Here is a 16,434-nt window from a genome sequence, read left to right on the forward strand (position 1 = left end):
ATTTTATTGAAAATGTTCAATGTTATCTCTAAACTTGAATTAATGGAAAGATAATACTGAATATGTTCATATTTTGAACGAATAAATTACCAGTTTCTCATTTTTCAAGGGCTCGTCGGATCTAGCTATTTTATAGATCAGCACAAGATAACCAAATAAAATTGTAGAATACTAAATTATTAAATCGCGCATTCATCTAACAACTTAACCTTTATAATAGTTGACAATGGTCATATAGAATTTATCCCCTTCACACTTAGTCTCATCTTTTTACCTAGTACTAAACATGAAAATATGTAATTAGAGAGGCTAATAGAGATCCGTAAGATTCGAACTCGAGCCCTCCTTGTAGAACCATGTCGCTATTTGCATTTTCATTACACTATTAACATCATAATGAATGCACTTTTTGCCTGTAAAAAGCCCCATGCTTTTACTCTGCAAATTTTTTCCTTCACGCTCGAGAAATCTGCAGTGCAGATGAAGAAGCACCAAAACACATCACCACGATCGAGCTCTTTCAACAGAATAAATATCATGGTTTTCCTCACCACATCGAATCAAGCTGTGCTAAGGTCTTGTAACTAGTGAGATATCGGCATTTTATCTTCTCTAATTATGACGGTTCATAATGCGCAATGTGATTCTTGAACCTTTAATTTGTTCAATATGATCTATAAACTTTACCTCTATGTGCAATATTATCTTTGAACTTTTAAATTATTTAATGTGGTCTTTGAACTTTTGGTACCTTTTCAATCTAGTGCATATGACTATATGAAAATGTTCAATGTTATCTCTAAACTTGAATTGATTAAAGGGCAATAATATTTTCATACATTCATGGACTAAATTAAACATGCATCGAAGGTTTATGAACCACATTGAATAATTTAAAAGTTGAGGGACAACATTATGTATTGGTAAAAGTTTCAAAGATCATATTGAATAAATTAAAAGTTCAGAAATCATATTGCAAATTGAATAAAAGTTCGGAGACTATTTATGTCATTATCTTTTCATTTAACCGAAAGTAATCCCAAACTCTTTGTTATATAGTACATTTTCGGAAACATTACTTAGTCGATAACCATGAAACTTCTAGTTCATTGTCAATCTAGTATAATCTCTAGGGTCGAGCCACATGAAAATAATTTCCAAAAGTTGGCTCTGATACTAATTGATTTTAGGGTTAATATCACGAAAAATCTCAAATCGATACGCATATGACAAATTTACCCTGTTGCGACCCGCCTTAGACCTCCCCCGAGGATCCAACGGGTTTAGAGGTATTGTCATCGATCAATGGCTTGCACTCCCCCAAGTCCTACCTCGCGTGACATTGGATTTCTTTTTACCGATTAGCAAATTAAAATGCTATTAAGAGTCGCCACTAGCCTATTGAGGTCGGCTAGAAACCAATCAAGACATGAGAGGGTTATCTCGATTCATACACAACCTGAGCTTCTAGATTCGGGGACTTATTTACGCTAACTAGATAATTAGCACCCTTTCAATACCTAATCAATCGATATTCCTTAAGATGACCACACATTCCGCATATCATTTTAAGCACATCGGGTATCAACCAAGTGCTAAATGATCATGCATAATGTTTTTCTGTCATTTCGTGCAATTACCTATTTATCATTAACCTAATCATAATAGGGAAAGCGATTAACGAGCAATTTTTCAAAAGACAATTTTTCAAAAGACAGTGTTGTAAACACTCAATTGGATAAATATGCCAAATAAAGATCGGGATAAGCGCATGCGGACCAAATCTACGATGACGATATTTAAACAAATAACTTCGACTCGAAAGCCGAATTACAATAGTTATCAGATCGGATTGGACATCGGTCTTCAATCAACGCCAATCTAAGACTTGAAAATTCACATTAGGGGTAAAAAAAGGTCATGAAAATCATTTTTCTAATTTTCTGAAATTTTTCTGATTTTTTTTGGAATTTTTTTTTTTTTTATGAAAGGGAACCGGTTCCGGGTCGGGTTCTCGGACCCGGGCCCAGATCAGGTAGTTGGACCTGATCAGGCCCGGGAGAGAGGACCCGAATCGGGCCCGATCCGCACAACAGGTCAGGCCCAGTTTTTCTTGTCTTAACAAAACTAGGCCTAAATTTCCTTCTGGCCCAGCTCCTCAAAGCCCCGACGGCCCACATTCTTGCAACAGATGCAAACCAGGCCCACTTTACCTTCTTTTTTCTTCCACGCCAGCCCAAACTGATCAGCCTACACGAGCCCAATCTTCTCTCTTTGGAACAGCCCACCAACATCAGCTTCCCTTCTATTTCTCACGCCAGCCCACACGCCTAAAAGACCCATTCACTCTACCGTTCATCGCCTTCCTCGCGCCGCAACGTCCTCCTCCCTGCAACACCCGACGGCGACAGTAATCTTCCAAGCCTTTGCCAGGCTGCGCTCACCCCACCGCCACTTCGTCGGGACTCGTTCTCCGTACCGATACCGGGACTTGCACGTTGGGCCCTTTGGAAGCCAACCGGCTCTGCTCAATTCGGACGCCCTTCTTTGTGACCCGGGCGGCGACGTAGCTCCTCCGACATCACCGGCCTTCGCCGCTCGCTTCGCCGCCGCACCGCACGGACGCCAACCTGTTCTATCCGCCTCTTGTCTAGTTGCGTTCGTCGCCACGTCGGGTTGCCATTGCTCGGGGCCGGCGTCCTTTTTGCTCACACCGGGCCTCGTCGGCGGTCCGTGTTCGTACGCCGCACCGCTCACGCACACGTCGCCTTCGGTTCACGCTTGCGTCGCATCCGCCCAAGCTTGCATCACCTCGGCACCTACCTTCCACCGGCGCCTGAGCCCGCGTCGCCTTCGGCAACCTTCGATTGCGGCCAAAGTCGTCCGAGGCGGGTCACAAGCGTCTTCGGACCTCTAGCCCTCAACAACTCATCGCGAACGTGTAGGACGCCGCCCACCACCTCGGGTCGGACCCGGACTCGCATGCAACGCCGGCTCGGTCGGTCTCGTTTCCGCCTTCATGAACCCTTATTTTCGCAGAGCAATGTATCGGTAGCCTCCGCAACGTGGTGCTCGAACCCGGTCGACCTGTTTGGGGAATATTTCGCAGGTAGGAAACCTTCACCAGCGATCTCTCAAACACCACCCCCGTGCCAAACTAGTGGCTCGCGCGTCCGACACGGACTGCGGGACCAACATCGTCCAAGCTTCCGCGACCTACGCTCGAAATACCAGTCCTCTCGAGTAGCCCTCAGCCTATTCTTTACGTGCGTTTCACTTCGACTTTAAGAACGAGACCCGCAATGGCTGGCTGTCCACCAAAGGCGACTTGAAACTGCTCTGGATATTACCAACGCGGAAGAAACCGAACAACTGCTGGACAACATCTCGATCAACAGCTCAAACGAAAAACATGTACAAGCGCGAGGAAGATAGCAAGATCCTGGTGTCGCGGACATGCTACAACTAAATGGGGGGCGTGAATTAAACGAGTGGGGGATCTGAGCAGGTCGTGGGCAGAGGACTACATCCAGGTTCAAAAGAAACCCACGCATACATTCATCATACCGCGCCCCCCCCCCCGCGAACCAACCTGCAACCAGCCCACTCACTTTGCTTATATCTTTAACCTGCCTCCTCTCTCTCTCCCAAGTTTCCTTTTGTGGACCAGAGTAAAATCCGGCTGATGGGGACGTGGACTGATGATTGACCGCGTGAAGTGAAGTGTTTGGTGAATGTCAGTGACATGAGTTGAGGGACAGAGAGAGAGAGAGAGAGAGAGAGAGGTGAGATTGAGAAATGGGCTGTGGGGTCTCGCCCACATGGCTAGGGTGACCCGGCCCGATTCGAATTTTCATTTTTTCCCCTTTTTTATTTTTTTAATTAATAATTTTTTTAAATAAAACAAGAACAGATGCATATTTAACAAATTTGAAATATTCTATTTTAAGAAGATGATAAAATACGAGACCGCCAAAATTAGGTGTCAACTTACCCCTAACTATTTTTTTTACCACAAAAATCCCAAGCTAGTATACTTGTAACAAATGATAAATTTATTCTTTGTTAGTTTTCGTTAAATTTTACAGTCAAATGTTGAATTAGATGGCACGTGGCAGGTGATAGGTGTACTCATGTGGGTTTTTACCCTTTGTTTGTCAAAGGTGTAATAATTTAGGATTTTTCCTTGTATTAAATTAATTTAGTGAAATTAACGGAGGATAAATTTGTTGCAAGCGTATCGGTTTGGGGTAAATTTATCACATGTGTACCAGTTTGGGATTTTATATAGTTAAAAACATAGTTAGGGGTAAACTCGTCACGAGTGCACCAATCTCGGATTTTTCATGTCAAAAAATAATTTAGAGTAAATTTGCCATATTTTTATCAATTTGTGGTTTTTTGTGATATTAACCATGATTTAAATGGAAAAAAGGCAAGATAATAAAAAAAAATCCATGTTTAGAGTTATACGGGTCAACTAGACGATGGGCCAATTAACGGGCCCATCCACAAAGCAGACCATCTGCGTTAATTGGACCAACTCAATCCTTAAATTTCTCTTTAATCCTGGGCTTAAAAGGTCGTCGTCATCAACCCTATGGGTTGACCTAGTTTTCATAGAGGCATGGTTTTTAGACTTTTCGTGGAAGCCCGATCAGGGTTACGACACAGGTTCGATTCTCCAGTGTCCAGTCCATCGAATGTGAAAATTTATATGCTTGAGTTAGGGGCGTCAAAACCGATATGAAAAATGGAATCGAACCGAAAATATCGTTCATTCCAATTCAATTCGATTTTCGATTCAGATAATTAAAAAATAACCATTCTTTGTTTTCAGTTCGGTTATTTCGGTTTGGATAATCTAATCGCACTGAAATTCTCCAAAATAACCATTCCTTTTTTTTTTTCTAGTCTTTTCGTTTTTTTTTTCCTTTTTGGTGCAAAGGACCGACCCATAGGCGAGGGCCGCCACGCCCTTGCCTCACCAAATCTAGCACCGTGAGCCCTCGACGACGATTCCATATCTATAAGTTATGTTCTTATGGGACAAGCAACCCTCGACGACGCGAGATCTGGCGAAGCGAGGGCCATGACTCCCTCATCGGCCCTCGGCCGGTGCCGGCGACTCCACCGACTTTGAACCACAATAAAAAATTAAAAATTGAAAAAAAAAAATGGAAAACCAAGCGAAATCGAAACATTCAGTCGAGAGCGCGATTCTTGAAAAATCGAACAAAATTGAACCACCGACACCCCTAACTCGAGTCAAACCCTTAGGTCGAGTCAATCGTCCTGCTTACGGCTTCTGCCTCAATCCGTGAAATTAATGGGATGGTTCGCGGGTCCGGGATTTATTCGTGTACACAAAGCTTACCATAAAACAGAACTCGAAGCCGATGCTGATGATATTTTGACACCGCACCCTCATTATTAGCAACAGCAATGGATCTAACCAAAACCTCGAACGATTCACGTTCATCGATAAATTACGATTTCCGTCAATTGTACGACGACTGCTAGGACAGCACCATTAAGGGAGACCCACGTGCACGAAAATGGAACTTCAGACATAGGACCATAAAGACAAAAGGTGAGATGTCAAGACTCCATGAAAGCTCATGGAAGTTGCGGAGACGCTTCGCTTCCGGTTCTGGTCAAGCGGAGGAGTCACGAGTAAGTTGAGCACTTCGAGACTACGGTGATAGAGATCTCGAGTGTCGGCACAACTGCAAAATATTTAGAACTTTTTTGGTAATCCTCTAAGGGAGAATAGACCGGTCGGTCGGTCGGTCCAAAGAATACGTCAAATCGAGACATGAAGGGCGTGCATTAAAGTCGTGACTCGGGGTCACGGTGGTCCCTCCTCGTGCTCGAGTTTTACTTTGAGTGACTTGGAAGTCAAGAGCCTAATTCGCGATTCCCCTTCTAGAGTTTGGAAAAAAATTTACGAAAAGAACAAAGGACAGGAAACTTCCGGGCCCTCGGAGTTTGTCCGATCGATGGCGAACGAGGACTTTTAAACGGCCGCCGGGGTGTTGGTGGGGGGGGGGGGGATGAACCCGATTTCGTAAAAATCTCTAACGCGGGGGGCACGGAGTTAAGAAATTTACCAAGAGTGAAAAATTAACCGTTTAATCAGCGACGATTTACCTAATGATTCAAATTCACCTCGCTAACTACCGCATACGCGGATGATTAAGCTAGTCTAGCAAAAAAAAAGCTTCCCCTTGCCGAAAAGTTTCTCCGGTTCTTGGAGGAGCATAATTCACCCGGAAGTTTAAAAGGGTTGTTGTCTTAGGTTGTTTCTTCGTAATCCCACTTGCAAGAAATTTATTTATGGAAAGGTCAGTGGAAGTTGCGCTTTGATTTGGACAATCGAGGACATGAAAACGGTTGGAAGTGGGTCGCCTAAGGAAAGAAGAAAATCACACACATCCTCTTGATTCTGTTAAAAAAAGAGAAATAATCGAGACCCTCGACAATTAACCGAATAAGAAGTTCGAATTTTTAATGCGCTAACCGTCCCCGTGACGTCCACGTTTAATGTTACGAGGAATCGAATGTTTCACCGTAAGACGTGTTTAACGATTGCCGCACGATGCCCGGTAACAAAAATTCTCTCCTTCCTTTATATATATATATATGTGTGGAAAAGTCTAGATGCTGCTTGGAACGATAACCTATCACATTATAAATGATGCAAGCTCCGTTGAAGGTTCCGAGAATAGAAGTGTCAAAAGTTTTGAATTCGTGCCATTTAGGCCTCGGAAGAAGGTCACTTCATATGGATGATTTGGCCAACATGGTTGAAATTCTAGATCGATTAACCAAAATTCTTGCGCCAAAAAAAAAAAAAAAAATTGGACCGCCTGTAGATCGCGTGATTTTTACTTCCTGCCTGACGACTTTCTCGCCATATGGCTAGCAAAAGGGGATCCACGTTTGAATTTAAGGAAAGAATTGATTACGCGAATTTAAATGATGTTGCTATGCAATTTTTAAATATCCGAGGTGTTGGATGTGAATTGTTAATTGCTCTATGAATTGTATTTTGATGTGCGAATGCACAAAGGGTAATGCTAGGTGAAGAGGCGTTTTTTTTTGTTGGGGGGTCATGAGGTGATAGGTAAAATGACGATTTATTTTGGAATTATGATCTTCGTGTTTACAACTCTGCGATTGAATATCAGCGACGTATGTCGCTGGCGGCGGCGGCGGTAGCTACGCCGCCCCGAGTGAGTGTTGTGGCCCTCCCTTGAGCAGGCGAAGACCAAAAGCCCTCGTACGATGATGGCGCATCTACTCAACGCCACCTAGCGAAGCCATGAAATGGTGACCCTCGCACGCGGGTGGCGAGAGGTGCCACAACCACACGAATGTTGAGTGACAGGCCAGCTACTTGGGATGTGGACAGGAGCTGGGCCACTCGGGAGTCGGACTAGACCGACTGATTGGCTTTGAGCGGTTTCCGATTTTAGGTGCAGAATCGAATCGCATGGACTGACCAATATGTTTTTTATTTTTATTTTTATTTTTCTTTCGTTTTTTCTCATGAACAAAATTTCCTTTTTATTGTTCACGAAAAATATTTAGATAAAATTTTCTATTAGTTAATGACTTAATTATTTAAAAAAAAAATACATGTGAATGTGATTATTTTTAGAAAACAATAAATTCTTTTCAATTTTGGTTGCACGGGAAGAGGGCAGGAGCCGATTTTGGAGTTTCTACGGTGACCGCTAACGTCACTTTCTCCAAATTAAATGCCCCGTCACGTCGTGGCACGTGTCAATACCTTCTAGAACCTGCCGCAGGCGACAAGAATCCTTGTGATGACAATGTATATCGGTGTCGCATGCGTTTGTATATGAATAATCATACCAAAAATTGCTACAGCCCGCGTTATAAAATTCCAAGTCAATAGTTTAGATCAATTGATGAATGACGACCACCACGTCTATATAAATAGCATATAAGATTCATTGTTAAGTGATGCGATACGGTATTTCGATATCTCTTCTCACATGTAAGCCCGATCGGGAGCGGCACGTGAAATTTGACTAACCGGATGAAGCTGTACATACACGAAAGGAATGACACTGGCGATTGATACCATGTTAAAAAGTCTAAGCCAAATGATTGAGCTAATAGGTGGAGGGAGAGGTCTAGCCACCGAGCGAGGTTTATGGAATACCGCCCGAACTCCGTGAATAAGTTAAGTTTAGGGTTTTGCAGTCCGTGTCGGTGGCCCCTCAATTCTGAGCAATTTGCACGTAATTTGCGGGGTTTGAATATGTAATCTCTAGTTGCGCCAAACTAGAAATCCCTTAATGCCCTAGCCAACCGCGCCAATCAAGCGATTCAAACAGACGCTTAAGTAAAACAAGAAGTAATGATTTTCATCTTCAAAGCTTGCTTCCCTTTCTCCTTTTAACTATTTTGGCAATTCATTTGGTCGCGCCCACCTGTTCTCCTTTAACCAATCTTCTATGCATTCATGTGTCATGTGTAGATATTTCATTATTTTCATGTAATACAAGGTATTTTAAGTTTCTTCAACTCGATCGACTTTCACGGATAAATTATATTTCCAAATCGTATGCACGTTTTTAAATAATTAGTGCGATTCATTTGACAATTCGAGGTTAACTTGATTTTCCTATGAAATCAAATAATTTATGTTGCTCGCTTCTAGAAGTGCATATCCTAGACAAACTTTGCATGATTCCAGCATAAGCACTGCCTTCTAGAAGAGCATAATCCTTCGCGCAATGCTTGTCAACCAAGAGTATATTGCTAGCGAGCTGGTCAACAAGCACCGTGCGAAATATATGCCAACAATGCAGGAGCTGAAGCTCCGATGACTCGTTCGATCAATAAATGGGTCATAAACTGATTAAGTGGGTCTATCTGGGTCAGACTATTTATGATCCAACCATACCTACCCCATTTGACAGGTCTCTGTCACAAGCAATAAGTGCAGGACCAATTGTACAATTTTCCCTTATTTGGTCATTCATTAATAAGTCGCTCATTTGGCTTGTTTTGCTACATTTCAAAGCTAAAAAAGAGAGCTTTAGGTGCTTTGATAAGCACCATGTGATTCTCCACTCAATTAATTATGATACATAAGTGCCACGAACCTCACTTAAAAAATATATATATACATATATTTTCTTGACCCTTTATTCTCTGTGATTGTTCGGGTTCCTTATCATGAGGCGCTTCAAGAGCACTTTAAAGATTTCTAATGAGCAGGACTTTGTAGATTTTCATGATAAATGCATAAAGTCCTTTTCTTTATCTTTACCCTATTGATTATAAGTGCAAAAAAAAGGCAATGACATTTAAAATTTTTTACCCTCATAAGAAACAACTTGCCCGTTGATCAAAAGGGACTTGCGAGAGTATAAATCAAATGCCTTTCTCTTAAATAAATCCGACTTCTTATTTATTTAAAGTTTTAGACAATCCGCTTTTGTTTCTTTCGTCGAGAATACAATATCGTGCGTTTGTCCACATTTAAAGGATTATGTGATGTCCGTTCTTCGGATTCCTATAAATCAAATATTATTTCCAAACCTTCAAAAGTGAGGAAGGAAATTCTAGATGTTTCTTCTTGTCGATATTTTTGAAAAGTCTTGTTTATGCATCATTGAATAATGGTAATAAATTTGGAACGATAAGAACGAAAAAGAAGTGAAAGCACGTATTCAATGCTTCCATCTGGCGGGGGCGAAGTCAAGACCCTAATTCCAATAGCCTTCCCACTTTTCAAAGGTAAATTAAAGTGTACGATTTATAATCATTTGACTTAAACTCGCGCAATTAATATGCCAATTTTGATATTAAATTGATCCGATTGAAAAATTTAGTTCTAAATTGATATTAATGTAATAAATTTATGACTTTTTTAGTAATTTTTTCTCTCGTGACGTGCAAGATTAATAATATGAAAAATCGAATATTTCCTCGTAAAACGTGTTTAGCAATTGTTCGAGAGCACCGGTCAACAAAACTCTTTTTGCATTTATATTTTTGCCAAGAAGTCTAGATGCTAGTTGGGATGATGACGCATCACATGAAATGCTACAAACCCATTGAAGGTGTTAAAGCTTCGAATTCGTGCCATTAAGGTCAACATGGTGGAAATTCTAGATTAATAGACTACAATTCTTACACCAAAAATTGGCATGACTTTTGCTTACTGCTGACGACTTTCTCGCCATATAGCTTGAGAAAACGGTCCAAATTTAGAAATTTAGAAGAAATTCGATTACATGACTTTAAATGTTGTTACTGTATAATTTTGAACATCTGATGTGTCCGATATCAATTATTAATAGCTCTATGAATTGTATTTTGATGCATGAATGCAAAAAGGGTAATGCTAGGTGAAAAGGCATTTTTTTTTATGAGGTAATAGGTTAATGACAATGTATTTTAGAATCATTCTCTTAATATTTATAACTTTGCAATTGAATATTACCGATGTAGGTAGATATCACCGGTGGGCGTGGCGGTGGTGGCGGCGGTAGCGACGCTGCCTCTCCTTAGTTGGCGAGGGCATGACGATGAGCCGAGTCTTGTGGCCATCCCTTGAGTAGGTGAGACCAAAAGCCCTCGTCCAATGATGGCGCATCTACTCATCACCACCTAGCGAAGGTCGTTAGGCCCTCATGACCACCGTGAAAAGGCCAACCGACCCTCCCTCGGTGGTGGCTAGAGGTGCCACCACCACACGAATGCCGAGTGTCGAGTGGCTGTGCAAGGACGAATTGCTTGGGGTGTGCAAGAGAATTAGACCGAACCGAGCACAAGACTAGACCGGATTGAACTGGCCCGCTTTGCGCAGTTCCTAGTTCCAAGTTTTTGGAATCGAGAACAATCGATTTGATTCTCAATTTCAAGTGTGGAACCGAACCGCTCGGACCGGATAAATATGTTTCTTATTTTTTAAATTCGTTCCTTTTGTTTTAAAGAGTAAAAAAAAGGAAATCGCCATAACTCCAAATCGAACCAGTCCAACTTGAGAATCGGACTGAACCGAGACCAACCAGTCCGGTTGGATTCTGTCTTATCGATCTGGTTCTCGATTTCAGGGTAGAACTGAGCCAATGGAAACGGATCTCCTCTACCAACAGCTCCGCGACGACAATTTTGTGGTCCTATGTAATTTATCTCATAAATTGATCGTGGTGAGGACCGCACGATGGATGTCTGTGCCGTTCATCTTGACGGTCAATTTATGGTCCATTTTATCAAAACTCATGGGCGTTTTTATTGATTTTCCTTCTAGAAATGCTAGACGGGTTGCTTACGTGTTGTCAAATGTCACAACGAGTTCGAAATAAGAGAAGAAACAAAAAATGAATAATTTAATATATATATTTTTAAAATACAAATTCTCTAGCTTATAAAAAGCGAATGAATGGAATTCTTTTTATCACTCATAAAAATATTTTAAAAAGCGAATGAATGAATGAATTTTTTTTACCGTTCATAAAAATATTTATACATACATTTTTGTCGGCCCATGATCGACTTGCAGGGAAATTTTTCCGAAAACAGTAAATTCTTTTCAATTTCGGTTGCATGGGGAAGGGGCCACTAAATAATTCTGGAGGAAATGAAAGTCAACGGAGACCACTAACGTCACTTTCTCCAAATTAAATTCCCCATAACGTACCGACACGTGTCAACCCCTTCTAGAACCCGCCGCAGGCGATAAGAATCCCCATTTGATGACAATGTAGATGCATGTGCAAGAATCCCGTGGAAGAACGTATCGCATGCGTTTGACGACAATGTGTCTATATATATATATAAGTGAATATACATTAAAAATTGCTATGGACCGTGTCGTAGAATCCCGACTCAATAATTTAAATTAGTCAATGGATGACAACCACACGTATATAAATAGCATATAAGACCCGTTGTAAATCGACGTGAGACGGTATTTCGACATCTCCTCTCACGTGCAAGCCGAATCGGGAGTGGCGCATGAAGTTTAACTAACGGGGCGTGGACGTACATACGCGAAAGGAATAGCACTGGCTTTGATACTATGTTAAAAAGTTCATCTCAAAAGATTAAATTGATAGATGGAGAAAGAGGTCTGGCCACCGACGAAAGGTTTATGGAATACCGCTTGAACTCCATGGATAAGTTAAGTTTAGGGGCTTTGCAGCCTGTGTAGGTGGCCCCACAATTCATAGCAATTTGCACCTAATTTGTAAGGTTTGAACATGTAATCTTCGGTTGCTGAACTAAAAATCTCTTGATGACCCAATTAACGGCTCCAATCAAGAGATTAAACATAAGCCTTAAGTAAAACAAGAAGTGACGATTTTTATCCTCAAATATTTCGCTTTCGCTTTCGCTTTCTCCCTTTAACTAGTTTGGCCATTGTTTTGGTAGTACGCACCTGTCCCTTTTTAACCAATCTTGTATCCATTCGTGTGTCGCATGTAGATATTTCATTATGTTCTTATAGTATAATATATTTTAATTTTTTTCAACTCGATTGGCTTTCATGGATAAATGCATATATCCCCATCGAAAGCATGAATTTAAATAATTAGCGTGATTTTGACCGAGAAAATGAAAAACAATTAGCGTGATGCTTTCGACAATTTAAGGTTAATTTGATTTTTCCTATGAAGCCAAATAATCTATGTTGCTCACTTCTAGAAGAGCATATCCTAGACAAAAACTCCGCATGGTTCCGGCGTAACAGCCGCCTTCTAGAAGAGCATGCTCCGTCGGAAGTTGAAACCTATGGAAACAACAAAGTCTAACCAATAGAAGAGCATTTGAGGTTAATCGGAATTAAATTATAACGAACTATTATTTAGGTGGAATTCATACAAGTACTCTCAATGGTATAGTCCGCAACAAATTGCAAGTATTGTCTATCCCGAGCAAATGAAACATGCATGTACTCGGATGTTGGTTCAAGCGATTATAACGTGTTGGAATATCGGTCGGTCCATAAGTTCTAAACCAACTAGAGATATATCCTTATACCCAAGGTGGGAGGGCGTAAATTGCGCAAGGGGCCCTACTACACTCCGTAACTTCTTTCTCTCGAAAAGCTCTCTTATTTGTTAGATACGTCTTTGATCCGACATTATTCGTATTTGGGTTATTGTGCTTGTAGGTTTAACCACAAATTAGCATGTCATGGTTTAAAACTATCTGAACAACAATAAGTAGAGGCTAGAGAGAGCTGCGACCAACATCATCTTGTCGATGGGGGAGGTCCGACATCGCTTGTGTCCGGGTTGTTTTAGCCGTATATAAGTTTCAGGTAATGTCAAATTGACACGATGCGTTTTTATGCTATGCATGTTTGTGTGAGTTATGATTGAAGTGGACAATATCATTATGGGGTGTAGGCTCGATAAGGCTGCCTCCGGTGGTTATTCACTAGTAAGTTGCTTATTTGAAGGAAAATTACCCAATCAGCCATAAATCTATTGTATATATACTAATTCAGTCGTAAACTTTTCAATTTTGCCAAACTAGTATGCGGGAAATCCCAATGTAGTCCTATTTTCGTCGGAAATAGATGATGTTACGGTCCAATCATCGTCGGCTATCTTATTGGCACACAATCATGTCGGCGATTTCCGGCGGCAATTGACCGGAAGAGCTACGTTAAAATCAAAAGGGATTGGATAGAGTATAAATCAAATGCTTTTCCTCTCAAATACCATTCAAATCCAACTTTATTTATTTAAAATTTTAGACATTCCGCTTATGTTTCTCTCGTCAAGATTACGATACCGCATATTTGTCCACATCTTTCGGATTTCTGTAAATTAAATATTATTTCCAAACGTTGAAAAGTGAAGAAGGAAATTCTAGATGTATTTTTCTTATTAATATTTTTGAAAAGTCTTATTTATTCATCGTTGGACAAGAGAAATACAATCTAAACGATAAGAACGAAAAAGAATTGAAAGCACATATTCAATGCTCTTTAATTTCGCGAGGGAGAAGTCAAAACCCTAATTCCTATAGCCTTCTCTAGAGGCGTCAAATGGGTGGGTCGGGTCGGGTCGGGTTTGGGTCGGGTTGAATATGGTCCGACCCATATTGACCCATATAACCCGTTTTGACCCATATTCAATAATCTATACTCAACCCGACCCATACCCGACCCGACCCATTTTGACTCATATTACTAAATCGTACTAATATTCTAATAAAATCTATATATCATATTCAACCTATTTTAAGCTCTTCACACGTATATGTTACTAGATAAAAACTTTATATCAAATAAAAAAGACAATTAAATAATAAATAATTAGTAAATAAAATAAAAAAAATAATATTACTAAAATAATTTTATGCAATAAAAAATCAAGTGAAAATTTTTCCTATTTTTAAATTTTTAAATATTTTGTAATCAATTGAAATTTTTTTCCTTTTTTAAAATTTTTCTATTTTTTCGAATTTTTCTATTTTTGAAAATATTTTCAATCAAGTGAAATTTTTTACCTTTTTAATTTTTTCTGATTTCCCTTCTTCTGCACCTTGCATCCCACACGTTATCATCAACGTTGTTGGGAAAGAAAAAGCGAGATTCGGTGTTAGATCTGCTCCAACCTTCCTTTTTGATTCTCCCTTCGGATCATCAAACTCTGAACGATCTTTGTGGCTTTCACCACCGGATTCTCCCTCGCGATCGCCTCACAGGTGGCCGCCTTGTAGTCGTAGTTGCGGTTGTGCCGATCGAAGTACCGGTGCTCCTAGCGGAAGAGTTCTCCGCACCAACATCAAAATCCGGTGAGGCCTACCTTCCTCCGGCATCCGGAGCACCGAGTCACTTCTTGCCTGGGGTTTGACTCGGTCGAGGGAGGCGCAGCGGCCGTCTCTCTTCTGCTCGTCCTCGTCGCAACTTGTGAATCTTCTCGGCGGAGAACTTGAGATCCAAGGTGCCGGCGGCAGAGGAGGAGGAGGAGGATGAGGAAGTGGTGGGGGCGAGCGAGGTATCGGCGGTGGAGTACGACGGCGATTGGCGGCGGCGGGCAATGGGGTACGGCGACACACGGAGGCCGGCAGTAGGAGCACGGTGGCGTCCGGCAAAGGGACGGAGGAGTATAACGGCGATCGAGCGGCGCCATCGGATGGTCGACGGACGGCGGCTGAATAAGGTGGGGGTCGGCCGCATCGACGGAGGGTCAGCTTATAAAAATATAAAAATAATAACTAAGCCTTTTACATACTCTGACCCATTTGCAACTTGTGGGTTGAGCTGTCAATAATGGGTCCAAAATGGGTCCGAAATGGGTTAGAAATAGGTTTCATGTGTGACCCATTTAATTTCACTTCTACCTTTTCAACCTATTTTTTAGTGGGTCTCTACAAGTTAATGACCCATAGAAGACCCATTTTATACAAAATATGGGTTAGATATAGGTTTATGACCCATATTGACAGCTCTAGCCTTCCCACACTTAAAGGTGAATTAAATGTGCGATTTATAATCATCTAGTGCAATTAATATGCCGGGTAGGCGGGCACATTGGGATTGATACGCAAAATTGAGATAATAAATGATGTGATAGATTGCGCACGCAATATTTGAGTACGTGAATCATACTAAACAAGCAATAACAAACTGAAGATCCGTTTGTTTAGCGGCAAATTACTTTTAGAAAATTATTTTTTGATTTTTCGGCGTTTGGACGACGAAAATCTAATCGATCCACGTAAAACGTTTTCCATGGACCGAAACTAACAAAATTAGATAAAAGGAAAACGACTTTTTCTTTTTAGTAAGAAAGAAATCACTTTTTCCAAACACACCAAATAAATGAAAATTAACCATTTTCCTTGAAAATGATTTTTATAGAATTTCTTTTTTCTTTATCTCAAAGTTTTCAGTAAAACAAGCGCATCCAGTATATGAAATTCGTAAGTATGTATACGTATACATACTATACAATACATTTTTCATAGCGTAAATGTTGCCCGGTGACAACAGTGCCATGCCGGCGAGTGTGCTCTTGTTGAGATGCATGAGTGACTTGCGTTAGAGAAATTCCACATCGAAGAATTAATATAGTATTGAGTAGTTAATATATCCAAGTTCGTCCATAATTCAATGACTTAAGCTTTTGAGTGAAGGTGGATTCAATTAAATATTTTAATTGGCTCGAGCTTACACTCTCTCTTGATGCCGATCTCCTCGAGTATCGATCGTTTCATCTCGACCGTTGGATCTCGGGACCTCCACGCGAGATCACATGATTTGATGGTTGAGACGCGTACATGCAAGAATTGCCCCCACCCGTGTAATTATTCCACAAGACAACGTGAATACTGAATACTACTACCATAATATTTAAAAAAGGAAAACGAAAAAAAAAAAAAAAAAACGGTCAAGACTTCTATAAAATTCCTCCACGATAA

This window comes from Rhodamnia argentea, chromosome 9 (assembly GCF_020921035.1).
Source record: "Rhodamnia argentea isolate NSW1041297 chromosome 9, ASM2092103v1, whole genome shotgun sequence".
Taxonomy (NCBI): Eukaryota; Viridiplantae; Streptophyta; class Magnoliopsida; order Myrtales; family Myrtaceae; genus Rhodamnia; species Rhodamnia argentea.